The sequence below is a fragment of the Myripristis murdjan genome, chromosome 10 (assembly GCF_902150065.1).
Source record: "Myripristis murdjan chromosome 10, fMyrMur1.1, whole genome shotgun sequence".
Lineage (NCBI taxonomy): Eukaryota > Metazoa > Chordata > Actinopteri > Holocentriformes > Holocentridae > Myripristis > Myripristis murdjan.
The window spans coordinates 6909898-6935702 of record NC_043989.1 but is presented as its reverse complement, the minus strand read 5'-3'; positions in this window follow the sequence as shown (position 1 = coordinate 6935702).

Sequence of the window (25805 nt, the reverse complement as noted above, 5' to 3'; positions counted from 1 at the left end):
GTTGTCCTACAAAACCCTCATCACTCATAACTGTGTTAATTTAAGCTGAAGATTATTTTTCTGTCTTGACCATATTTTGATGTCCTCTCCTTATGAAACACCCACAAAAAAAGCATTACAGGCTGTTATATATGCAGTACCCGCACACATACATACACGGCCGCCGCTCCCTATACGCAGACTACGCACAGTGCGTAGGGCCCCGAGTACCTGCAGAGGGCCCCAAAAATTAAGGTTGATAAAAAAAAATCACAGTGTCGGAAACAAGTCCGACACTGTAATGGGGGTATTTGTCGCAGTTTGTGGCAACCCAGGCCTGCCCGCTTCCTGAGCCTCATTTATGACTTGGCAGGCAGAATCCCCGATAGCACGCGCTGGCTTTAGCATAATGGATAGTGTATCTGCCCAACATGCGGGCGACCCGGGTTCAACTCCCCTCTCAGGAAACAGCAACACTACACAGTATAGGGCTACTGTTTTACCACACGTCCATGCGATCGCATTTGAACTTTCTTCAGAAATTTTACAATAAGAAAACCTCCCTAATTTTCACAACCCAAGGTTGGCAAGTATGATGTCATGATAATTATAACATTATTACATAACAAACAGGCTCACCGTTGTCTTTTTAAATTGTGTACCCCAAAGCGCCCCCCGCGTCCCCCCCTGAAATGGTACAGTCTTCAACTGCACGTCTTTTTTTTCCCATCGGAGTTTGCTGCTCTACCTCCGTGCACCGTGCAGACCGGTGACTGAGGCATAATGGCAAGTAAGCGACATTTTGAATCTGGAGCTGAAAAAAGACAAAAGAAAAAACAGAGAGATGACGCCCGTGCATCCCTTGCCGGTAAGTCCGTGTTTTGTAGGTCTGATTAGCTAGCCCACAGCAATCTAGCTAGGCTAGCTAACCTAGCAATTTGATTTGCTAAGCTCAGCTAAGTTCTGGATTTTACACGGCATGTGACACGTTTGCAATATAGTTGACAGTTGTCTCGGTAGATATTTGGAGCTTTATAAATCAACATAAAGCAGTCTGGTGTCCACAGTGCAATGTCCTGCTCTTGCCTAAGCTTTTCTGCGTGCACAGTGACACATGATCAGTGAGCTGAGATTAGACAGGCTGATGAATTTACCAAGAATAAATTTCAGAAATTCTTTTTTAATCATATGCATGTAATATGTCCATTGCTTAAAACTGGTGTGCGTGTCATAAGCATAATGCTGGAAAAATAAACACACGGCGTAGTTGGTCAGCCTTTATACTGTATTAGGGGTCAATTTCATCTGAGGCTATGGAAGGGGCGACATCTGCTGGTGAAATTTAAAACTTGTGTTGGTTGAGCCAAAATATGGTATCCTTTTGGCCATTTACAAAATGCTACCATTGGTAATGTACACAGCATATAATTATTTGAGACATTTGTTTATGTCCCACTAAATAAATATAATAGTTTAATATAGTTGTCATATCATTGGACTCTGGAATATCTCATCTTTCATCTCTGACCTGAATCCTTTAAAATCAAAACTGAAAAATTATTTATTTAGGGTGGCTTTCTATACCCACTAGTATGGTGGCATGCTTATTCTATTTTATTTTATTTTAATGTATTTTTTTTATTATTTTAATGTATTTTTTTTTCAGTCCAGCTTAGGGCCTCCAAAAGCCTAGCAGCGGCCCTGCATACATATATATATATAAAGCTCACATGTTGTGATTATTAAAATTATTTTTCATTTTTGACTTCACTTTGAATGATCATTAGAGAAACTTTTGATCTCTTTGGCTCATGTACCATTGTTTTACCATATGCTTGCACTCCATACTACAACTTGTGGTCTAGAGTAAATTAAAAATATATATATCTTAAAATCTGAGTATGAAATCTGAAACGACACCGGAAAAAACTCCCACTGGAAAGCTGACTTAGCATTTTGGAAATAGGTCTTCACCCGACAGGGACATAATGCAGCCGATTAGACTCGACCCTAAAATTAAAGCGGACAGAGAGGATTCCTAATTGCAGCTGCATGCAATTCTCCACTGGAATGGAAATGACTGTTAAAGGCCATTCTGCGTCCGTGAGGCCCACCACCATCACTCCCGCAGCCACTTCATCTCCTTCCCCTTCAACTTTATGTCCATGGAGGGTCACAACCTCCGCTGCGAGATGAGATGTTCCTCCTAATCCCCATGAGGGGCCTCGACCGCCCCCCTCCCCTCCCACCCCTGCAGCAATACACTGAATTGATCAGGACAGATCCATACAATTAGCCAAGAGTCAAAGCTTTTGAGTTAGTATCCTTCATGTCCGGAGCTGCTGACTCAGCGAACCGCCGTTGAACGCTTGTCAAGCCAAACGAGGCTGGTTCATGCTTATTGAAAAAGAGCCTCAAAAAAAAAAAAAGTAGTTTCAGCTCCTTTGCAGTTTACTGTGCATTGTTTTCACGGTGCAAATATATAGAATGTAATATAGGGATAATAAAATGGAATGCATGCATGTATTGTTGCAGGTCTAGCCTCTTTAAGGGAATTGCAGTGTGGGTAATTACTGGCGGGATCTTGGGAATTGAACAGTGTAGCAGGACCCCGAGATGTATGTAGCTGGAAAAGTGGGTTAGCTAAATTGTGTTAAGCTGTACGGCAGTAAAACAACAGCCACGAGGAACTGGTTTCAAGTTTCGTTGCTGCCCCGAAGGAAAAGTTAATATTCTTTCTTCTGTTCCCAGCGCCATCGACCAGGAAGGCTGTGGAACGCAGCAGTAGGCAATGAAATGTAACACAGATGCTTTGGCAATATTGTTTCATGAGCTTTCATGTTAATAAGGTGCTCTGATATTTAAAATTAAAACATCTTTTGCTCAGAAAACATCCTTTTCTCAGACTCACAGCTTTTTCTGTGAAAAGAGCTACATGATCACTTGAAATTTGCTTCGAAGAGAGCGACCAAATCCTGGTTAATTCAGGAAAAAAATCTGCATTCATGTCTAGATATATCCTTTTTTTCGGTAGTTATGTTACTGCTAAATGTGTGTTTTATTGTGTTTTGCTTCAATCAGTTTACCTTTGATTCTTTTATTTATTTATTTATTTTTTTGATTATTTTAATATTATTTTTACAAAAGCCCTTCTAGAGATGGCTGTTACAAATTAGCATCCACCACAAAGATACGATACTAGCATTGGATATCTGTTTTCAGTTTGTCTATGTACATTATATTGGTCCCTAATCAAATAAACCATGAATAAACAAATAAAATGAAATTGGAAAGCACTGAGTGAAGACAGCAGCGGTGGGAAGGCAATTATAAAAATCGATGTATCTGTAGGGAATCAAACTAAAAGACACTATAAAACATCCGGGGTGACAGTAATATACATTTTGATGTTCACCCCAGGAACAAAAAAAAAAAAAAAAGTTGATTTAGTACCTGCAACACTGCTGTTTCCGAGCCCTTTGCTTTGTTTGCTGTTGCAGTCAGAGATGTATTTCTCAGTTGGGTGACAATTTAGAACAAGGGGAGTAGCAGTTCAGTCCTATAAACATATGAAACTGGTCTTGGCCTCGCTGTGGAGAAGTGTGTGTGAGATTCCAGCTGCAGGCGTTGAGGCATCCTACCGCAGCAGCGAAGCCAAAGGTCATGTCCGCAAATAAAGCTGACTTACGGGCTTGTAAGGCTGCAAATTCACAGCCAGCTTAGCAGGATCAGCGTGGTCCTGTGGAGCTCAGTGGGCAGAGCATGGCACTAACTCTGCCAGGGTGAGGGGCTCCATTTACCAGGGCCTCGAAAAAAATGTATGCATTCATGGTGCGGTAAGGTGCTTTGGATAAAAATGGGATTTGCAGTATCTCGGGGGTTCATGGGGTTGGACATGGTGCTTCTGTGTGCTGAAATGCAGGGTGGGATTGAGGATTGAGGCTCATTGTGCAGCTGTGGGAAATGGGAAAGGCTTTGCTGCATTTTTAATGGTGTTCAAAGTTAAAGTGGTGATCCGAAAATTCCTCATATTTTTTTTTAAAGAGTCTCCATCTTTGGTTGTGAGCGCTCATTGCTGTATTAAGTCTGCACTGCAGTTCCCAGAGATCACCTGTCACTCAAACAGTGTGGGCGGGGCGTGGTGTCCTTTCTCCTTGGGATTTTCTGTTGATGGAGTTTGAGTTTCTGCACTCTAGGTGGCACATGTGAGGGATTTTTCTCTCCAGCTGTAGGTCACATTTAGGCCCTTTTGAGCTGCATTGATAAGATGTACTGTCCCCATGCTACCAAGGCCTTAAGCCCGGGGCATGCCAGATGTAGGGATACAAGGCAAGGCAGACTGACGCCTGGTGACCTCTAACATACTTGGGTAAGGATACCTCCTTCGAATAAGGCATGCAAGTGAGCAACCCTCAGAATTAGTGTGGTACGACACAGTGTTTGCACTCCTCAGCTGAGCATCAATAAACATCCTTTGCATAAGACATCACAGCCCTTTTCTTTGTCTGCTAAGCCATGGCTGGTATCATCGCACATGCCAACTATGAAGCTAAAAATCACATTCTCATACAGGTAAACTCCATTCTTAATAAGATTTCGAGGGTATTTTGTCGGGGATTACTCCTGTTTGTAACGCATCACATGAACATTGGCAATCACTGTGACGTGAGTGCCAGAAGAACGCCGAGGTCAAACGACCGACTCTCACCCAAGTGACCCGACTTTGAGTCTAACACGAAGCACCAGTGGTGTTCATTTTTGCAAACGTTACATACATTAACTTACCTTACCATAAACAAAGCTTTCCCTAGCTATAACCAAGTAGTTTTAGTGGCTAAAGTAACAAAATGTGAATTGCGTGATATAACAAGGTATGCTGATTACAACCATACAAACAAAGCAAATGTAATCTGCAACAAAATGTGTTAAATGCACTAAATGCAATAAAGAATGCAATTTGATTGTATAGGAACATAGTTTTAGGAGGCAGAGTTGTAACTACCCGGTTATTCTTCTGCTTTTTATGCTAAAACGCAGAAAAGGTAAAACACATCATTCCACCACGTTGTAAAAAGAGCAAATGGAAAAACTTTGATGAACTGGATATAGGTTAGATCACTGTTGTGTTATAGCGATTAGTGGTAAAGAGCTGCATTCATTCATGTTTGAATAAACATTTAGATTTTTACTTAGAAAAAGTGCAGAACAGAATGGAACAAAAAACTATAGGAATAGAAGTAGGAGGTGAAATGGAATGGAGGAAAGAACATATGAAAAAAAAATTAGAGCAAAGTACTCAACAGTACGTGGTAAAGTTTGAATAAATGTATTTCCCATTTCCTTTTTTTTATGTCTCGCTGACAGCCATCAGCATCCCTCATGTGCTGCTGTCTGTGTTTAACAGCACACAGCTCCGTGAGATAACCTTTTAAACAATTTGCAGAGCTTTTAGTTTAACGCTTGGCTATCAAAGCTCTTTGTTTAATAAATATCACACATAATTCTTCTTGTGCGGCTGCAGCTTCCATTCAAAGTGTGGATTATAAAGAGCAACAATTAAAATTTAGCAAAGCAGATGGCGTGCAGGAAAAGAGCTGCACTGGTTTCCCCTCGCTTCTCGGTGAGCCTTTTGTAACAAGACAGAACTGAAGAGAGCTTTTAACTCATGAATGAGTCATCATGTGGGTCCAGATATACGTGTGCTGATATTTCATTGCTCCCATCACAACATAAATATACAGAAATAACCAGAAAGAGAAAAGGATTTATAAAAAACAACATATAAATCATCTAATAATCAGTTAATAACTAGGGTTGGGTACGATACACCGATACGACTGGATAACCGATTTTACGGGCGAGAGATACGGCTGTATCGGTAGCAGACTCCTCAATCGATACGAAAGCCGCCATGAATCCTTAGATGAATCGATTGTAGAGTTGTGGATCGGATATCGCGAGACTATGAATCGGTTGCCTGAGGCTTTACAGTTTTCATCTCTAAACAACGCGAGAGCTCACGAAAAGACTCTCGCGCATGCTCCGTAACGTTAAGGGGCTTTCACATAGCGCGTGCTCGCGCAGACCACGGCCACCGCAGCCACCGCAGGAGTCAAACTTACTGGTAAACATCTACTCCTTCAAGATAATTTATTATGTTCTACAACTCATAATCATACACTAACACTAAATAGCGAGTGTTTGAGAAGCATATTTCCTCTGTGCTACAAAAGATCTGAAGTAAAAAGTGCTCTCTTGTTGTCATGGGTCTGGACAGAACCGCCACTGGTTCCGTGCCCGGACCGCGGTCCATCATTTGGTGATGCCCAGTCTACATCAACAAATGTTAACTATCGTATTGTTTTTAGGGTTGTATCGAATCGTATCATTCTTAAACCGTATCGAATCGTATCGTTCTTAAACCGTATCAAATCGTATCGAATAGTATCGTTCTTAAACTGTATCGAATCGTACCGAATCGTTCTCTATTAAAAATATATCATTTCTGAATCGAATCGTAACCCGTGTATCTAGATATGTATTGAATCGGCCTCATGCCAGAGATTCCCAACCCTATTAATAACTATATAATAAATAAATTCATTAAAAAACACCATTTGTGTGTTTGTGAAGAAGGTGGGGTGAGCACAGCAGTTCAGATGGTGTATTGTTTATTGGCAGCAGTATTTCCATTAGTCTTTTATCCTGTTATTTTATCAATGGTTATAAGGTTTTTACTCTCAGTTCTTATCTTGCAATCTTGTGCATTGTCCTCATTTTTACTATTAACACTTTGCACTCTGATTTTCCCCTTAAGTTTCCCCTTTAGTAGCTTAAGAGGGTGTTTTTATCCATTTTTCAGGACAATATCACATGCACTTTCTATCTGCTTGTTGCAGCACTTCACTGAAGCAGCAGCACGCAGCATTCTGAGTGAAATATGCAAGTAGTTTTTTTATGGCTGTGTTATTACATCAATTGAAAGCAATCAAAGATTTGTGTATCATTTTAGACACATTTCCCTGTAATTCAACGTGACAGATTTGGCATCACTGGAAACATTTGGATCTCTACTTGAATTTAAAGTACAGTTTTGTTGGTTTTAACAAAGCATGGCATGGCAGCAATCAATTATGGACTCAACAGTTGGGGCCAGGAGTCAAAGAGGTTAAGGCTCCTCGTAAATTGTGCTCTTTAGAAGTGCTATGCAAATACAGTTTCAGCTAACTAAATAAACAAAAACATGAATCAAATTTAGAATATGTTTTCTCTTATTTTTTGCTATTCTTTATAATCCTCTTCCTTTTTCCCTAATAAATTAATCTCCCATTGCCTTCTGTCTCATGCAGGTTCTGCTGCTGTCAACACTACAGCTGCTAATTTGCAAATCATGTCAACACTAAAAACCAGACTTCATTTTTATTTCCACATTTCTCTTTAAAAATGCCAATTGCATATGTTTATATCCTCCTGAAACCTGGAGAAAAATGGGTCTGAATTTCATCTTTTTCTTTAATATTTTTAGAGTTTGTGGCAACATAAACAAGTTCCAAAAGAAAAAAAAAAAATGATTGCATATACATATACATTTGTTTTCCAGGATGTGCACTGTAGGTGACGGCAGGTTAATTTACATGTTTTTGCTGTGTTTGCCCCTCCATCACCGGGGTGTTAGCGGACACACACATACTGAAAGACACTCCAGACCGCTTGAGCTCCGCCTGTAGCCGCACATCGAGAGACATTTGCACACGTTTCTAGTGCAGAGACGTGTGTGTCCAGGATGAAGATGTGTGTGTGTGTGTACCTGTGCACATGTGCAGCTTTATTACTACCTTTCCCCCCCTTAAGTCCTCCAATAAATCAAGGGGAATGAGCTCTGAGCATCCTGTGCAAATGATTGTTTACAACCCAGTGTCCACTATAGTAGATATGATAAAATGTTCTTGTTTTTCATCCTTTAAAAAAGTTCAAATTCACTAAATGCTCAATAAAAGCATTCAACAGGCTCCAACATACAAGAAAAAAAAATATTTTCAAAAATAATTTATTATGATATTTTTGGACTTAAGAACCTTTATTCCATAAAATGTCAAAATTTAGTTTTCATGCATCTTTTGCACCTTCTATTTGAAGTTCAGAAGGTCCAGCGCCCAGATGTGTGGCATCTTTGTAAAGCTTGGGTTGTCCTCTTGAAGGCACATCAGGGGTTTTCATGAATGCATTCAGTCTGGAAGATATAGCTTCAAATCTGTAATGTCCACTACAGAGGATACAAATGCACTGGCTGGGTCTCAGGAGTGTATAACCCTTCATTATGCTCTTTTCAAATTCACATATTTCTCTTACTTGCCGTATTCCAGTACTATTTTACTGCTGCAACAGTACAGTTTCCCCTCAGGGATCAATAAATGGTCATCTAGTCTGTTATTGTTTTAAGGGATTTGCTGTTGTTGTACCTTCCATGTTTTATATTCACAGAGGCAGAGCTACAGTTCAGTGCCGAGCTGCAGGTTAGAGGCCAGAGAGTGTGAGAAGGTTGAAGTGTTGAGCCAAGCAGTGTGGCCTGACAATCAGCACCACAGATCCATTTAGCATTCATGTCATTATGGAAGCCGCTTAGTCATCAGCGGAGTACACTGGAGAGATAACGATGTGTGCGCGTGCGTGTGTGTTTGAGAGAGAGAGAGCACTGATAAAAGCGCTGTCTCTCTCACCCGCCACACTTTACTTATCTTTAAAAGGACATTGTAAGTGCAATGCAATCGCGTCACCATCAGCGAGCGTAAATTACTTTTGAAGGCGGTCATTTTTCAGTTATGCCCAAATTTGGCAGCGCGGCGCTCCAGCCCGCCGCATTTTGGCCCCCGTCTGCAATGCAGCCCTGCGCTCTGCTGCTGCATCGTGCTCAGACACTGCAGGTAATAACTATAAGCTATAAACTTCCACTGCAGGTGTGAAAGAGCATCCTGTCATGAGGAGCGTGACATCCTGGCATCGTTAAAATTATTCCCTTGCAAGCAGAGTGTGCTGTCCCCCATAATAAGATGACAAACCTGTCGCGTTAAACTTGGGAGACAATTTTCCTCAAGGTCCAGGTCCCTCACGGAGTTGTCACCACTGATATATGTGAGAAAAAGATGCAAATGTTGTTGTTTGTTGTTAATGTTAAGCCAGCGGTATATTTGCATTACGTTGTGTTTGGTCTGGTCATAATGATAATATTTCTCTCTCTCTGTCTCTCTGTCTCTCTCTCTCTCTCTCTCTCTCTCTCGCTCTGTTGGCTCACGTCCTGCCTGTCCTCTCGGTTGTTTAAAGGAAAGTCCAGCATTGTTCTATAGCTGAATGTCATTCCAAAGTTTAAAGCCACAGTTAGGTTTTACAAGTTCGAAAATATACAATGCGGAAGCTGCTTGAATGCAAAGGAGTGATATTTATTCAGGATATCGTAAAACTTCAATTAATAGCCTCGGCTTTTATTTGCACCAGTCAGCAAAAGCAACTGGCAGCTGTACCTGCAGTTATTTCCTTTTGCATAAAAATCTTGTTAAACGCAATCACACGTCACAGATATCAAACAGTGGATCAATTACAAATATGTGAGAGATGGAGATGGAGAAAAAATGATCGGCCAAGAGCGCTCGCCGCTTTTGTGTGAATAAAAGACAGGCTTCCCCGACATTTGCTTGACCAAAATCCTCCCCTCAGTCTAGCTTTTTCTTCGCCTTGTCAACATCCGTTTTATCTAAACTGACACTGATAGCCTCACACTCCACAAGTGTGTGACTGCGGTCATGCGAGACACCTGCCTGCCTGTTATTTCCTGCAGCACGGAGCCCAATCCTATCAGACCTGTTGCTGTTACATAATCTGAGCCCGACAGGGTTTGGATCGAGAATTACAATCTTTAAACCCAGAATGCAGCTTGTTCCTCAGATTTCCGTCGACCTATAGTCTTGAACAAACTCACTTTTCCCCACACTGTCACTGGTTGGTCTATCTTTTCATGCCCGAGGCTGTAGACAACATTTATTAAAAGCTGGGCTGTTTATAATAAATTTACATTTCATTGTAGGTCCTGGGATTATGTGTTTTTATAATCAACCAAGCTGCTCCACTGCTCCCACTAATTTGGTTATGCATTAACACATACTGTAGGTTTAGTGGGATGTTGTTGGCTGTGTTTTTCTATGGCTTGGCGGGCTCTACTTGCCACCTCAAAATGCACCAGTGCCTCAGCTGGAGTGCAGCCGCTGTCCCAGGGAAGGGAGCGGGACATGACTGGAACGAGTTTTGATTTGATAGCTTGGTTCTGGTGTAAACCGGCTCTTAGGAGGATTGACCTTAATTTGTCAAAACATGTCCAGCCAATCAAAGGACTGAGACAAGATCATCTCCACCTCTGTAGGACCAGTGGTTCGGTTCCTATGGGTAGCATTTTGTGCAGCAACTCTGACGCTGTCTTATTTTCACTGTGTATCATATGAATTTGAAACACGAGCATCTTGTCTCAGTCTGGCTAAGTGGGAAAAAGGGTATTTTGCCCAAAACGTGGGAGTATTTCTTTACGTGTTATGGCATACAGAGCATAGTGAACCATGGGAAGGCTAGTTTGAAATGCACCAGCTGCTCCATGTATATATTACAGCCTACATGCACCTATAGCTTATCAGTATTTATTTTGTGTGGTGTGCACTAGAGCTTGAATAAATAACACAATTTTGCATTCTGTGTTTGGGGCTTCGTTTTTCTCCTATTTTTGTGGTGAGGTTTTATAATTTGACATATAGTTTGAATTTGGTGAAAGTCATTTTGGATGAGACAGCATCTCAGCAATACTGAGAGCACCATGCCTCCTCTATTTCATTTCAAAGTAAATTTTGATTGTGGAGCTGAATTGTAGAGCAGGAGGGCTTCGCTTCGTCCGCTCCTGGTTTGATGTGTCGGGGATGAAGAGGAGAAGCGGGGCGAAGATCGCTCGTCTTCCTCTGAAACTTACTCGCTGCGGCCTTAAGTCCATTTTCAAGTGGATTTGTGTCTCCTTCCCCTTTGGAAAGTATTGAGGTCACTTCTGTTTTGGCAACAAATGGAATTGGAATCACTTCTTCCCTCAGCATGACCAAACTAATTCTGCACCACGGGGGAAAAAAACTGATTTGATAAAAAATGGGTAGACATCGCCCCCTGAATCTTTGCCAGGCGATAAGGAAAGTGAATTTGCAGAAGCCTTACTCCAGCAAAATAAACAAAAGTGTGCATCAGCCAACCAGGAATACAGTTTTATTTGCATAATACTCACAATATTGAGGAAACTTGTGGTCAGACCTACAGCAAACATGGAATTCAGTGATAAAGAAGAATGTATATCAATTTGCCTGGTTTTTAACCATTTCCACCCTCTTGCCTCATTCTGAGAAAAACAACAACAACAACAACGTTTGGCTGAATCTTCCGTTGAAAATCCACCCCCCTCCGCCGCCTCCTTTCCATTTTCCTCTTCTCTCTCCTCGACAAAAATATCAGGGGAACTCAATCAGCGTGCTGATAGTGAAATGCCACTGAGCAAGGCTTGAGGGAATGCACCTGAGAGGCTCAGTGATTTATTGCCGGGCTATGCTGAAGCCAAGTCGCCAACTCTAATTAGAAAATACTGTGCAGGCAGCTGAGTGCAGCAGCAAGCCTTAAATCTCCAGCCGTCAGCCTCAGACTGCAGCAGCGTCCCGGCTAAATTTAGAGGAAAGATCCGTCCTGCTATCAGCCGCTGCTGATGGAGGCTGCACAAGGCCCAGGCCTGTGTGTGAACATGTGTGTGTTTGCAGGCATTTGCACGTATGACAGCGCATGTGCTAAACTGTGATATATGATATTCAAAATACATGTATGTATGCGTGTGTGTACGTGTGTGTTTGTGTGTGTAGATGCAGGCATTTACATGTATGAGAGCACGTGGTAAACTGATATTTGATACTCAAAATGTGTGTGTGTGTGTGTGTGTGTGTGTGTGCAGACACTGCTTTAAGTGTCAGTGTCTACATATTTGAATGTGTATCTGTGTGCTGACGTGTGTGATTGTGTGTGTGTCTACATGTGTTTAGGTATTTGTGTATGTCAGCATGTGTGCAAATTACAGTAAGAGTGTGTATGTGTAGTCTATGTTACATGTTTAAATATATGCTTGTGTTAGCATGTGTATCTGTGTTTATTGTGTGTGTGTGTGTGTGTATCTGTGTTTATTGTGTGTGTGTGTGTATGTGTGTGTGTGTGTGTGAATATGTGTCTGAGTGCAGACAAGTCCATGCGTGTACATGTTAGTGTGTGTGCTTGTATGTGTATGTGCATGTGTGTATACACTTGTAGGCATTTGTGCACATGGACGAGTTTGTCTGTTTGTGTGTGTGTGTGTGTGTGTGTGTGTGTGTGTGTGTGGATGCATGTTTGCAGGCATTCACGTGTATGAGAACATGTGCAATAAAGTGTGTATATGGATGTTTGTGTGTGTTTGTGTGTGCACGTTTTTCTGTGTTTGTGTGTGTGTGTGTGTGTGTGTGTGTGTGTGTGTGTGTGGACTCGGCTTATCTTGGACAGAGGCCCAGGGTCACAATGCTTGGATGAGGGAAAAGAAAAGGCCACGAGAAAGGTGATACACATGGTGTATTTCATTGTCAATCGTCTCACTGTCTTTCTCTCGCATGCTTTTTCACAGAATCTCTCTCTCTCTCTCTCTCTCTCTCTCTCTCACACACACACACACATGCACACAGATGTGAACAAAAGTACACAGCAAACAATGATCAGAGCTGAGTGTTGCTTCGTCTCCCTCTAAATGGCAGCAACACTGGTACCTTGGCAAGTCTGCGAAATTATATTTAGATATGTCTTCACACATGCACGCAATCGCACACACACACACACACACACACACACACACACACACACACACTCCAAAACACAACAGCATCAATGGATACACAGCAAGTCTGGTGAATTGTGTTTTGATGTCTCTTGGCACGCAGAGAATACATTTAAACGTCTGTCCCTCTGCAGATAGAGAATGTGTGCATGCGCGCACACACACACACACACACACACACACACACACACACACAAACACATACAGCAGGCGTGTTGAATAATGGTCCAACAAATGCAAATTAAAGGCGTTTTCCTTTTCCAAGCCGCGCTTATCGAGGCTGCCCAATATATTAATACCACAGGATCAAAAGCAGCGTTTCTTTGAAGACAACTGTCCAGCCGACAATCATTTTCTTCCCTTTTTTTGTTGTTTTTGAGGATTATTTTCAAGGAAATTCAGTTTTATTATACAGCCTAAAGTGATGAGCGGTAAGAGGGTGTGATGGTAGAGTTGCCGGTTTGAATCACAACTGGGAAAATCTTGGTGTTGAAGGTGAATTAGACAAATTCTCTTTGGGTTAATTTATTTAACCCTTTACCACAAGCATGTTTGAAAGGGCCTTACTGTGACAGCCCCTTGGCCCTGTTTTGACCAAAGACCTGTCTGTCAGAGCTCAAGCTCTCCTAGGGTGCTGAGAGCTCAGGTTTTCCTTGGGTGCTGAATGAGTTGATTAGGGGGAATGGTTAGCACCTGGGATGGGGGTTGGCCTCCCCTATAAATTGGGGCCTAACAGTTATTCTCTCTCTCCTCCTTCAGGTTTGGTTCAGTTGGTTTTGGTTCAGGTGGTTGCTTTCTTCATACATCCACTCATTACACACACTACTGATTACTGACTTAACATTTATTTATCCTTTGCAAACTTAAGTTCTGCATAATTATTTTATTCATTTTATTAAATAAACTTAATGCTTGTTTTGAAGCCATGTGTGGTCTCCACTTTGTCAAGTCCTAAGTGTAAGGTCATGACAAGTGGGGGCTCGTCCAAACACCTTTGAAGTGGAGTATCATACATGGCTTTTGGGTTTGTTACGTTGGAGAGCAGTTTGGTTATGATTAGTTGAGTTAAATGGAGACTTCAATCTAATCTGTTTTGGGTTCATCTGGTTTGAGGTAAACAGTAGTTTTGGGTGTGGCCATAGTTAGGATTTGGGTTCTCCTTGGGGGCAATTGTCTCTAATAGAGGGACTGTTGCATGATTAGGATAGGAGCCAGAGAAAATGGTGGGTAGAGCTTCCTTTTTACCTTTTCCCTAACATCGGCTCGGGATCACAGTTCAGGGTGTTTGGAAGGTTGCTGTATAACAGTTGCTCTCCAACCCCTGACGTTTTGGTGAATAAAACCCCCCCGCCAAGTATCTGGACAAAGAGGGCAGAGGAGAACTAGGTAAGTTTAATTTGGGCCACTAGTTGATGTTTGCCTCAGACTTTAGTATCTAGGTTTCTAGATTTGTTTGGTCAGGATGGCTACCATGGTTGAGGATTTTGTGAAATCGCCATCTTTAGAGTTGTTGGAGCTTTGCACCAAGGAGAATTTAGTGAAGATAGCTCAGCATTATGAACTGGAGGTTGACAGCAGACGCACAAAAGAAACCCTGAAGGAGAGCTTAAAGGCTCACTTGGTAGAGTCAGGGGTTTTGGTGGTTGGGGAGGATAAGAGTGGTGTAACTTCTAACATGGGTTTAACATTTGAACAGCAAAAAGAACTACTAATATTAAGGTTGGATCATGAGAAAGATTTGGAAAAAATGAAGTTGAAAAATGAACAATTGAAACTGGACTTGGAATTAACAAAATTGCAATTAATAAAAGAAGGGAAAATGTTTGATGCTGGTTCAAAGAAGGAAACCCTTGGTTCCCATTTTGATGTGGGAAGTAACTTAAGGTTAATGCCTAAGTTTAATGAAAAAGATGTGGAGACATTTTTTTGTCTGTTTGAACGTGTTGCTGCTTCCAAAGACTGGCCTGATGAGGAACAAACTCTAATGTTGCAGTGTGTTTTTACAGGTAGAGCACAAGAGGCTTACTCTGCATTATCGGCGGAGGATTGTAAGATCTACGAAAAGGTAAAGGCTGCTGTCTTAAAGGCCTATGAGTTGGTTCCTGAGGCATATCGACAACGGTTTAGGGGTTGGCGTAAAAGGGGGCAACAAACGCATGTGGAATTTACACGGGATTTGATTACAAACTTTAACCGCTGGTGTTCCTCATCTGGGGTAAAAACTTTTGAGGAGTTATGTGATTTAGTAATTCTAGAACAGCTTAAACAGTCTGTCCCTGATTACATCGCAACATACATTAATGAACGAAAGGTCACATGTCCAAGTGAGGCTGCAGTGCTGGCTGACGAATATGTGTTGACACACAAGCGTATCTTTGGTGAGCGGGTGAATGCAGATAAATCCCCAAAGGCTGATTCAGTAACAGTAAAAGTGGAAAGGCAGTCTAATGGAAAAACTGACTCTGAAATGTGTCATTATTGTCGTGAGAAGGGGCATTGGAAAAAAGAGTGTCCTTTGTTAAAAGACAAACATAAAAGTTCACATGTGAAGTCAGCTGGTTTGGCCGCACCTATGTATAATCCTGTTGGTGGGGATGCAACAGAACTGGTGGCTCCATTTAAAATGCATGTGAAGCCAATAGAAATGTCTGATATTGACTCGGGTTATGCTCCATTCATGTCTGATGGGTTTGTAAAGATGATTGGGAGTGACAAGGAAGTCCCAGTAAAAATTCTAAGGGACTCAGGAGCTTTACATTCCTTTGTGAGAGAGGGGGTTCTGCCCTTTTCTCCAGGTTCAGATACTGGGGGCTGTGTTCCAGTCAGAGGGATGGGTCTGCGGACTTTGTTTGTGCCTGTGCATAAAATCTTTATGTCCTGTGATCTGGTACAGGGAGACGTGGAGGTCGGTGTTCGTCCAGAACTGCCAGTCAGAGGAGTTGACATCATTTTGGGAAATGACTTGGCAGGAGCCCGTGTCTGGGCAAATGATGCAAGACCAGATGATATACAACACCATGAGCCAATGCAACTAAAAGATGCATGTGTTTCACTTTCAGAACCCCCACAGGTACCTGAACCAGAGCAGGCAGGTTCTGCAGAGCAGCAAGTGGTCTCAGTGTCAGACACGGCTGTGTCTACGGCTTGTGCTGTGACTCGTGCAATGTCGGCTGCTCTGGCGGATAGTCATGCTGTTTCAGGAAAATCTGAGGTAAAGAACTTTACATGCATAGTTCCAAGTGAACTTTCTGTGTCTCGTTCAGAGCTGGTGAGAGAAAAACAGGAAGACCAGTCCCTGAAAAACTTGTATGAGTTGGTTATGTCTCAGGCTCAAGTGAGGAAAGTTAAGCAAGGATATTTCCTTCAGGAGGATCTCTTGCTTACGATGTGGGCTCCTCATGGTGAGACATTCAGTGGTGATCCTATGGTGCAGATTGTACTGCCTTCAAAATTTAGGACATCAGTAATTAAGACAGCTCATGATAATGTGGCTGGACATATGGGGGTAAGGAAGACCTACCATCGTGTACTTAAACACTTTTTCTGGCCACGTTTGAAACGTGACATTTCACAGTACATAAAGACATGCCATGTGTGTCAGGTCACAAGCAAACCAAATCAGACTATAAAACCAGCACCTTTGTGTCCCATCCCTGCAGTAAGTCAGCCGTTCGAACATCTGATTATTGATTGTGTGGGCCCTCTTCCTCGGTCCAGGTCAGGCTGTGCTTATTTGTTGACAGTCATGTGTCAGTCAACCAGATATCCGGCTGCATACCCGCTGCGGTCAATCACTGCTAAATCTGTGGTCAAAGCTCTCACTGAGTTTATATCTGTTTTTGGAATTCCCAGAACTGTACAGAGTGATCAGGGATCAAACTTTACATCACGGTTGTTCACACAAGTTCTTAAGCAACTTCACATTAAACATAATACATCTTCTGCATACCATCCACAAAGCCAAGGTGCACTTGAGCGCTTTCATCAGCATTTGAAATCATTGCTGCGGGCTTATTGCACTGAGCTGAAGGCAGATTGGCAGGAGGGGTTACCATGGCTGCTCTTGGCAGCTCGAGAAGTTGTCCAAGAAAGTACAGGATTTAGTCCCAATGAGCTTGTGTTTGCACATACTGTCCGTGGTCCACTGTCTGTGGTACAGGATCAATGGATGTCAAATGATCCTCCACAGAGCTTGATTGCTTATGTTAACGGTTTCAGGCAGAGGCTCTATGAAGCTGGGGAAATGGCAAAACAAAATTTGGAAGCCTCTCAGAAAAAAATGAAAAAGTTGTTTGATCGCAGTGCAGAGCGTCGGGAATTTAGTGCGGGCGATCAGGTTTTGGTGCTGTTGCCACTTGTTGAATCTCCATTTCAAGCAAAGTTTTTTGGTCCTTGTAATGTCATCCGTCGGGTTTCAGAACAGAATTATCTGATTGAAATGCCTAATAAGAGAAAGTCCAGTAAGATTTGTCATGTGAATCTTCTCAAGCCTTATTATGCAACGGAAGAGGATGTACCGGAGTGTCCAGTGCTAGTAGCCAACACTTCTAAGTCAGAATTTGAAGATGAAGGGTATGAGGAAAGTTTGTTGCAACCCCGGCTTAAAAACTCTGAAACTCTAACCAGGTTAGGTACAGTGTTGGGACATCTGGAGGAATGTAAAAGTAAACAGCTGGCTGATCTTATACAGAGCTATCCATGTCTTTTCTCAGATGCTCCTACTTGTACTAACCTTATAGAACATGATGTTGATGTGGGTGATGCTAAACCCATCACTCAAAGATTTTATCGAGTTAACCCAGAAAAGCGCAACATATTAGAGTCTGAGGTGTCATACATGTTGGACAATGGTATTGCTGTACCCTCTAACTCAAGTTGGGCTTCTCCTTGTCTTTTAGTGAGTAAACCAGACTCCACATACAGGCCTTGTACTGACTTCCGGAAAGTGAATGCTGTGACCAAGCCTGATTCTTTTCCCATGCCAAGGATGGAAGATTGTATTGATCAGGTTGGGTCAGCCAAATATGTCAGTAAATTTGATCTTCTGAAGGGCTACTGGCAGGTTCCACTTTCCGAAAGGGCAAGAGAAATCTGTACCTTTGTAACACCATCAGGTCTGTACTCTTACACGGTCATGCCATTTGGGCTGTGCAATGCTCCAGCCACTTTTCAAAGGCTGATGAATAAAGTGGTGCGTGGGTTGGAGGGTTGTGCAGTGTATTTGGATGACGTGGTGGTTTATAGTGAGTCATGGGAAGAACATCTGGAGAGAATACAGGCTTTGTTTGACAGGCTGGTTTGGGCCCGTTTGACCATCAACCTGGCTAAGTGTGAATTTGCTAAAGCTACAGTGACATATTTGGGTAAGGTTGTTGGTCAAGGTCAAGTGCGAACTGTGGAGGCCAAAGTTATGGCAATACAAGCATTTCCAGTTCCATCCACTAAGAGGGAATTGTTGCGTTATTTAGGGTTAGCTGGCTATTATCGGTCTTTTTGTCCTCATTTTGCAACTGTAACAGCCCCACTGACTGAGTTATTGAAGGCTGATGCCAAGTTTGTCTGGTCTTCCACTTGTCAGCAGGCTTTTGAGAAGGTGAAGGATCTGTTAACCTCTTCTCCTGTGCTTGCAGCTCCTAGGCTGCATCTGCCCTTTAAGTTGCAAGTGGATGCAAGTGATGTTGGGGCTGGAGCAGTTTTACTTCAGTCAGATGAGAAGGGGGTTGAGAAGCCAGTCAGCTACTTTTCTAAAAAGTTCAAGGTCTATCAGAGACACTACTCAGTGATAGAAAAGGAAGCACTTGCATTGATTTTGGCCCTTCAACATTTTGATGTTTATGTTTGGTCAGGTCCTCAACTGGTAGTCTATACAGACCATAACCCATTAATTTTTTTGAAATCTCTTCAAAACCCTAACCATAGGTTGATGCGGTGGGCGTTATTTCTCCAGCCATATAACTTGGAGATACGTCACATCAAGGGCAAAGACAATGTAGTGGCCGATGCATTGTCACGTGCACCTTGGGTTTAGGGTCTAGTTGGATGTGCTTGTCCTCGTCTAATATCTCTGCTGTCCTCAAATTTTTCAGGTTCTCTTAAAAGTGCTTCCTGGCGCCAAGGTTGCTGAGTCCTGAGGATTGGTGATATGTAGAGGTATTGGGAGGGGATGGGGAAGGTTAAATTTGAATTTAAGAGATTTTTGAATTATTGTTATGGATTAGAATGGTTAAAAAAAAAAAAAAAAAGTGAAATTTTCTTTAGAAAAAACAAACAAATAATTAAACAGTTAACATTTATTGTAAGATTGTTGGAATTGTTAAAAAAAAAAAAAAATGAAGTTTGAATTTCTTTATTTTATTTTGGTATTTATCTTGTTTAGGTTCTGAGGTGGAACCTCAGTCTTGAGGAGGGGGGTGTGACAGCCCCTTGGCCCTGTTTGGACCAAAGACCTGTCTGTCAGAGCTCAAGCTCTCCTAGGGTGCTGAGAGCTCAGGTTTTCCTTGGGTGCTGAATGAGTTGATTAGGGGGAATGGTTAGCACCTGGGATGGGGGTTGGCCTCCCCTATAAATTGGGGCCTAACAGTTATTCTCTCTCTCCTCCTTCAGGTTTGGTTCAGTTGGTTTTGGTTCAGGTGGTTGCTTTCTTCATACATCCACTCATTACACACACTACTGATTACTGACTTAACATTTATTTATCCTTTGCAAACTTAAGTTCTGCATAATTATTTTATTCATTTTATTAAATAAACTTAATGCTTGTTTTGAAGCCATGTGTGGTCTCCACTTTGTCAAGTCCTAAGTGTAAGGTCATGACACTTACAAACCATAGCATATATCAGTACTATAAGCATTAATACTGTGCTACATCTGATATACTACACACTACTACACTCATGCCTAGGCTCAGTTTTTTAAATCTCCAGTTCACCTGACCTGCATGTCGCCTCACACGCATAAACATGAAAACTACTACCAAGGGACACTTGAGCAAGGCAGTTAAAGTGATATTTCTCTGTGGTGCAATATATGGTTAGTCTTCATTGAGCAAGCAGCATCGACTCCTGTCAGTGTCGACGTTTCTCCTATTATTAAGGTCCTAATCCATTTTCATTCATTTTTCAAGCCTGTATGTAAAATAATATTTGAGAAGTGTAAACTAAGTACAGCGGCGAAGAAATCTGTTTTTATTTGCTGATCTTTTGCTGTTTTTAAGTTATTAGTAGCTAACAGTAGGGGAGCGCTCCATTGTCATTCCCAGGTTGTCAGATACTGCAGTTTGGTCACATCCTTTCATGTCTGATACTGAAGCCAAAGACATCCTTTGGCGTCTGTATGAGACACGGGGTATAGTGACGTAGTATAAAAAGTGAGAAAGTCAATGAACAGAGGTGGTCTTGGTGGATTACAGCTTTGTAAGCCCCGGGACCTTCCAGTCCAGGGGCCAAAGTCCAGAGTTCGATTCCCCTTTCTCGCACGACCATCCGTGTGCGACCGAGACAGTGTCCGGTTCCCATTTTGTAGCCTAAAACCGAACCTTTCTCTAAACTAATGCTTGTGGTTTTGTTGCCTAAACTTAACCACATGAAACTGACACAAGATAGAAGTGAGAAAGCCTGACACGTCTCATCCTGATGCTGAAGGCAGCCTTTGGCATTGACCAAGATGCAGGATTTGACAACCTGCGAATGAGAATGTGTTGGTGTAGTTACATCAAGATGTAATTTGACTCAAACCCTTGTCACTCTGGACTGTGAATTATGTTGTGAGGGTCAGCTATTGAAATGAGCATATCTTTTAAGGAGTTCTGTTACTCTGAAGTGTTTGCAGGTGTAGTTACTTTCATTTCAGAGCTGTCATTTAAGATAAGGCCCTGAAAATGAACGGTAGTGAATTATAATAAGATATGGCGACTGGCAGGAAAACTGATGCTGACAATATAAAGCGGGGGACACTGATGCTGCTAGACTTAATTCATTTACGAGGAGGGGCAGCAGAAAATGATGTAGATTACACCATATTGCAATATCCCACTAACCCTGAACACTGGTCAGTTCAGCGTTTAAACAAAGTTTAAGCAAGTAGACATGTCCCATGAATATTCCATGAATGATGCAGGCAACGTTTAGATGATTAAAGAACAATACACATCATCCGTCCAGGTTTAAGTAAAATCAGACCTGTGATGCAGCAGTTATCGCGTTTGACATTTTGAAAATTTACCTTATATCATCAAGCAGTGAGTGTAATTGTATAAATGCTGGAAGACTGTGGCAGCAAATCTTACTCCTCCAAATTTGTCAAAAATCAAAACAGTGCTGACTGATAAAATACCTGACAAACAAGGGTGGAGACAATTAATTAATTAATTAATTAATTAATTATTATTATTATTATTTTTTTAAGGAAATTAATTGAAGGTGTAATAGAGAATCAGGCTGATCTGGTTTGGCCAGCAGTGGAAATAAACCTGTTTGTTGTCTTACAAGTGCACAAAATATTTCTTTATGTTACTTACTTAGTGCAAAGTCAATTCAGTATGAAAAATGCAATTAGCCTTGAGCGGTGAGAGTGAAAGGTTCATAAGGTAGACAAGCTTCCAGCTCCAGTGTGGACAGCAGATTCACTCGCTGCAAACTGCTGTAAACTCACCTCTCCAAGAAACTCATGAATACTTCACCGAGTGCCAACCCCCACTGCTTCTTCTTGCTGTTACATACTCCTATCTTGAAGTACAAGCCTGTTTCCCTACTAAACCAGGGCTTCTCCATCATACATGAGCACTCAGGGGTCACAGGAATATTTTATAGCGTTTATATCCCCAGGCAGAGTGGCTCTAACCCGCGACCTCCCAACAACTGGTAGCTTGTAATATCCACAAATGTAAAATTGTTTCACATTTGCACTTGTAATTCACTGTGAATCAGAGCATCAGCTAAATGCCTGAAATGGGAAAATGGAAAAACTGCACTATTGAGTGCAGCTCATCTCAGATAAACTCATTAACCCGATGCTTCCCTGATGGTGTCATCTGCATTCATTCAGCAGCCAGCTCACCTGACATAGTGCTGATAATATCTTTATTATCTGTCACAGTGTGACCTTCAAAGAGGCGATTCACAGGCGATTATACTCTTTACCCAGCTGCCTGGGCTAATTAATATGACTAGCATGGAGGCAGCCATTATAAAAGTCCCCTTTCAATCATTTCTCCTGTTTTATATCCTGAATCAGTAATGCAGGCAATTCTCTCTTGAATTTGAAAGTGTAGAATCAAATTAGTTTGTTTGTATTGTAACTTTAATCTCTCTCTCTCTTTTTTTTTTTTTTTTTTACCTCCATCTTTGGTGCTGCAGTAGTCACACTGAATACACTGCTGGGTATTCTCTGTATCAGAGATTCAATCCTTGTCGCCTAATGAACATTATAGCTGATGAGTACCATATCATGATCCTGTTCAGTAAGCCAATACTTTATGTAGCACATAATAGCAGGAGAATTTCCAGTTGCAAAATGGCTTTTGATTTGTTTTATTTGTTTGACAAAAGAATAATAACGCAACTGGTAACTGCCTTCCACAGATGCTGGAAAAATCTCTTATATTTCTTCCTCTAAGGCTTATTTCCTTCTATATTGGAAAAAGAAAAGAGAACAGAACTTGTTACATGTTTTCTTGTTATCTGGTTCTCCTCTGACATCTCCTCTTCATACTTTGTGTCATCTCTGAATGGGGAAGCCCGTTCCTGTTGGGATGCAGCCGACACTGCAGCAGTACTTCAGGACAAATGCAGCTAAAAGAAAAACTTGTACAGCCGCTGCATTTCTGTGGCTGCAGCTCGTGGTCGAGCTGCTCTCAGCTGCTGTTTGCAGAAAACACAATTATGAACTTTAGTTAAACACAGAATTCATTAATAATGCATGGCGCCACACTATTCCTTGTTGCAATTATGCAATAATCATCTGAATAATTCAAGACTAAAATACAGACATCTCAAAGTTACACTGCTGTCTGAAAGGAGGCCTTATGGCTCATTAACATAACACTTAGCGGCTCAGCACTCTTCACATTAGGACTGGAATAAGGGTGATAAGATTTTTTTTTTTTCTTTTTCGAACATGATTCAGCCGGTTTGACCAGTTGAGGTTTTTTTTTTTTTTTTTTTTTTTTAACCCAGAAAAGGCCTGCCTCAAACAGCAGCCAGATAAATGTGCGAGCTGCAAGAAAACAACAAAATACAGAAACAAAATACAATCATGCAACAAGGTGTAGGTAAACAGAGTGATAATGATAATGATCACAGTAAGACCAAGACCAAGTGAGCTGCATCCTCACTCAGAACTCAACCTATCTTGTTGCAATGCATTCTGGTCTACGTGCTGCTGCTGTGGTGGAGAAATGGGTCTCCATGGCTCTTCTGCTGTGGATTTATCCCTGCACAATTGTTGAACATTGGTGCAAAAAAGAAGCTCTTGTTCTTTGAGGAACTGACACCGAAATCCAAAAGAAAAATGACCAGCAAGCAACACAATGGGCTCAGAAATGCACAGAACATTGTCAGTATATGTTTCTAACAGTGTTACAGTGTTTTAGGGTGGAGTTCTCCTTTAAGCACACCAAAGGGCAGGAAGCCAGGATCTGAGTAGCTCAATCCTGTATAAGTCCAAACTTAAAGGAACAGTGCAGGATTTAGCAGCATCTAATGGTTACAAGGCAGGATGCAACGAAACGGCAGCACACAATAACTGAACATCTAAGAGCTTCATATCAAAGAAACAACATCTTTTTGTTTAAGTAAGGTCCCCATGGTATTATAATCAGTCAGACTCAGTCACTGAGATATTTTTTTGTGCCGCATAATGTGCCACTAAATAAAAATAATACACAAATACTAAAAAGAGAAAAGAATTATTATGGCTCGTTACCTGTCTTGGAGAAAATGCCCACCTTCTCCGTCACTCTGAAAACCTTTTGTCATCGTGAGTCATTTCCATCGATTAAAAGCTGCGCTGATATTTATTCTTTTTTCCTTCCGTCGTTGTTTCACGCTCACTTGCTCTTGCCATGTTATAGGCAGTGATGGGAACAACGACGTTAAAATAAACGGTGTTACCAACGGCGTTATTTTTTTCAGTAATGGATAATCTTTTTGTTTATCTTCTTTTTATTTTCCTTCAGTTACAAGAAAAGATATCCAACAGTATTTGTTCATTTCATAGGTGTACAAATACCCCCCACACCTACCCCAAGCCATCACCCCATGCATGCCCACATAAATAACAAAAAAAAGCAACTACAACAAAAAAGACAATAAAATAAACATATAAAAATACATAAAGAAAATAAAACAATGCAATCACAAAAAACTCATCGAAGATCCAAAAATGCAATTACATTACACAGACAGTGCCCAATCAGATACAATCAGTCATGTCTTTCAATTTGAGCGAACAGGGGATGCCAAAGGTCATGGAACAAGTGACCCACATTATGCCTTTCAAGAGTTATTTTTTCCAAAGGAAGAAATTGTGCTATGTGGTCCAAGAACATAGTAAATGTTGGTAAACGTTCACTTTTCCATAAAAGAAGAATACATTTCTTGGCAAAAAAAGTTATGGTAATTAACAGTCTGCATTTCTCTAACGGTAACGGATAATCTAACTAATTACTATTTCCATCGTTACAACGGCATTACCTTTACCAACGCGCATTACTGGCGTGTTACTGAAGCTACTCATTGAAGCTGTCATCCGACTTGGCTCTCACACACCCGGCCACAGGAGCTGCAAAGGTGTTTTTTTTTTTGTTTGTTTTTGTTTTTTTTTTTTGGTGAGGGAAGAGGCGAGGGGCGAGACAACCGCATAAGTGGTGATGATTGGCTAAAGCAGAGTAAGATTTCATGGTAAGCCATCAGAGGGAGTGTTCAGTTTCTACACAAACCACACACGCGGACAGCAGCCACACACACACTCAAACTATCAGAGGTGGGTTGCAGCGATGGCAAGTCCGGAGCTTTGACGTTTTCAAAGTGGAAGTACAGACACTACTTTAACCTCCTTGAGGTAAAAGGCAAGAACATACATGTTAAGCATACATTATGTCCCGGAGCAAATACCTGAACAGTACAGTATGTCTACCAGTTGTGGTCTGTTGAAGTGCAATAAATATTAAAAGTACTGTGTAGTACCTGTCTGTGCTGTTCTACTCTTTGCAACTGGCTTGTGAAACCCGTTCAGAAAAAAATCCAAATTCTTAGACATGTTTACACTTTTTTTTTTTTTTTTTTTTAAAGTAACGCAGTAGTTACTTTCCCTGGTAACTAGTTACTTTTATAGTGAAGTAAATCAGTTACTAACTCAGTTACTTTTTGGGAGAAGTAACTAGTAACTATAACTAATTACTTTTTAAAGTAACGTGCCCAACACTGGTTATAGGTATGATCTGCCATGGACTCAACCAGAGGCAAAACCAAGTGCCTGCAAAAGAAAAATGTGGTTGTTGTAAAGTGTATTTTGAGTTGTTTTGTCCTTTCTGAGCCACTGTAGAAAGATGGTGAAACAAGATGGCAGCCCAAATTAAAACCGATAACCCTGCTACGTAGATTAAAATACTTACTCTACTGTAGGAAAACGTTCTTCATTTCTGTATTTTATACAAAATGAAAAGCATGTTTATAAATATTATATCCAGTTTCTGTCTTCCAATAAATTAAAATCCTCCACAGTTCCTTTAATAATGCATAGAGAGCGCCTGGGTCTCCTTTAAGATCGCCTCATGAAGTGTTTAAGCTCATCAAGCGAGACCGGCTTTTTCCAGTTTTTAATAATTTTGCTGTGAATTCCATGAGGAGGGAGCAGAATAAATGAAGGCTTTTCCATCAGTTTAGTTCTGATCTCTGGGACAAATTATAATTTAAATAAA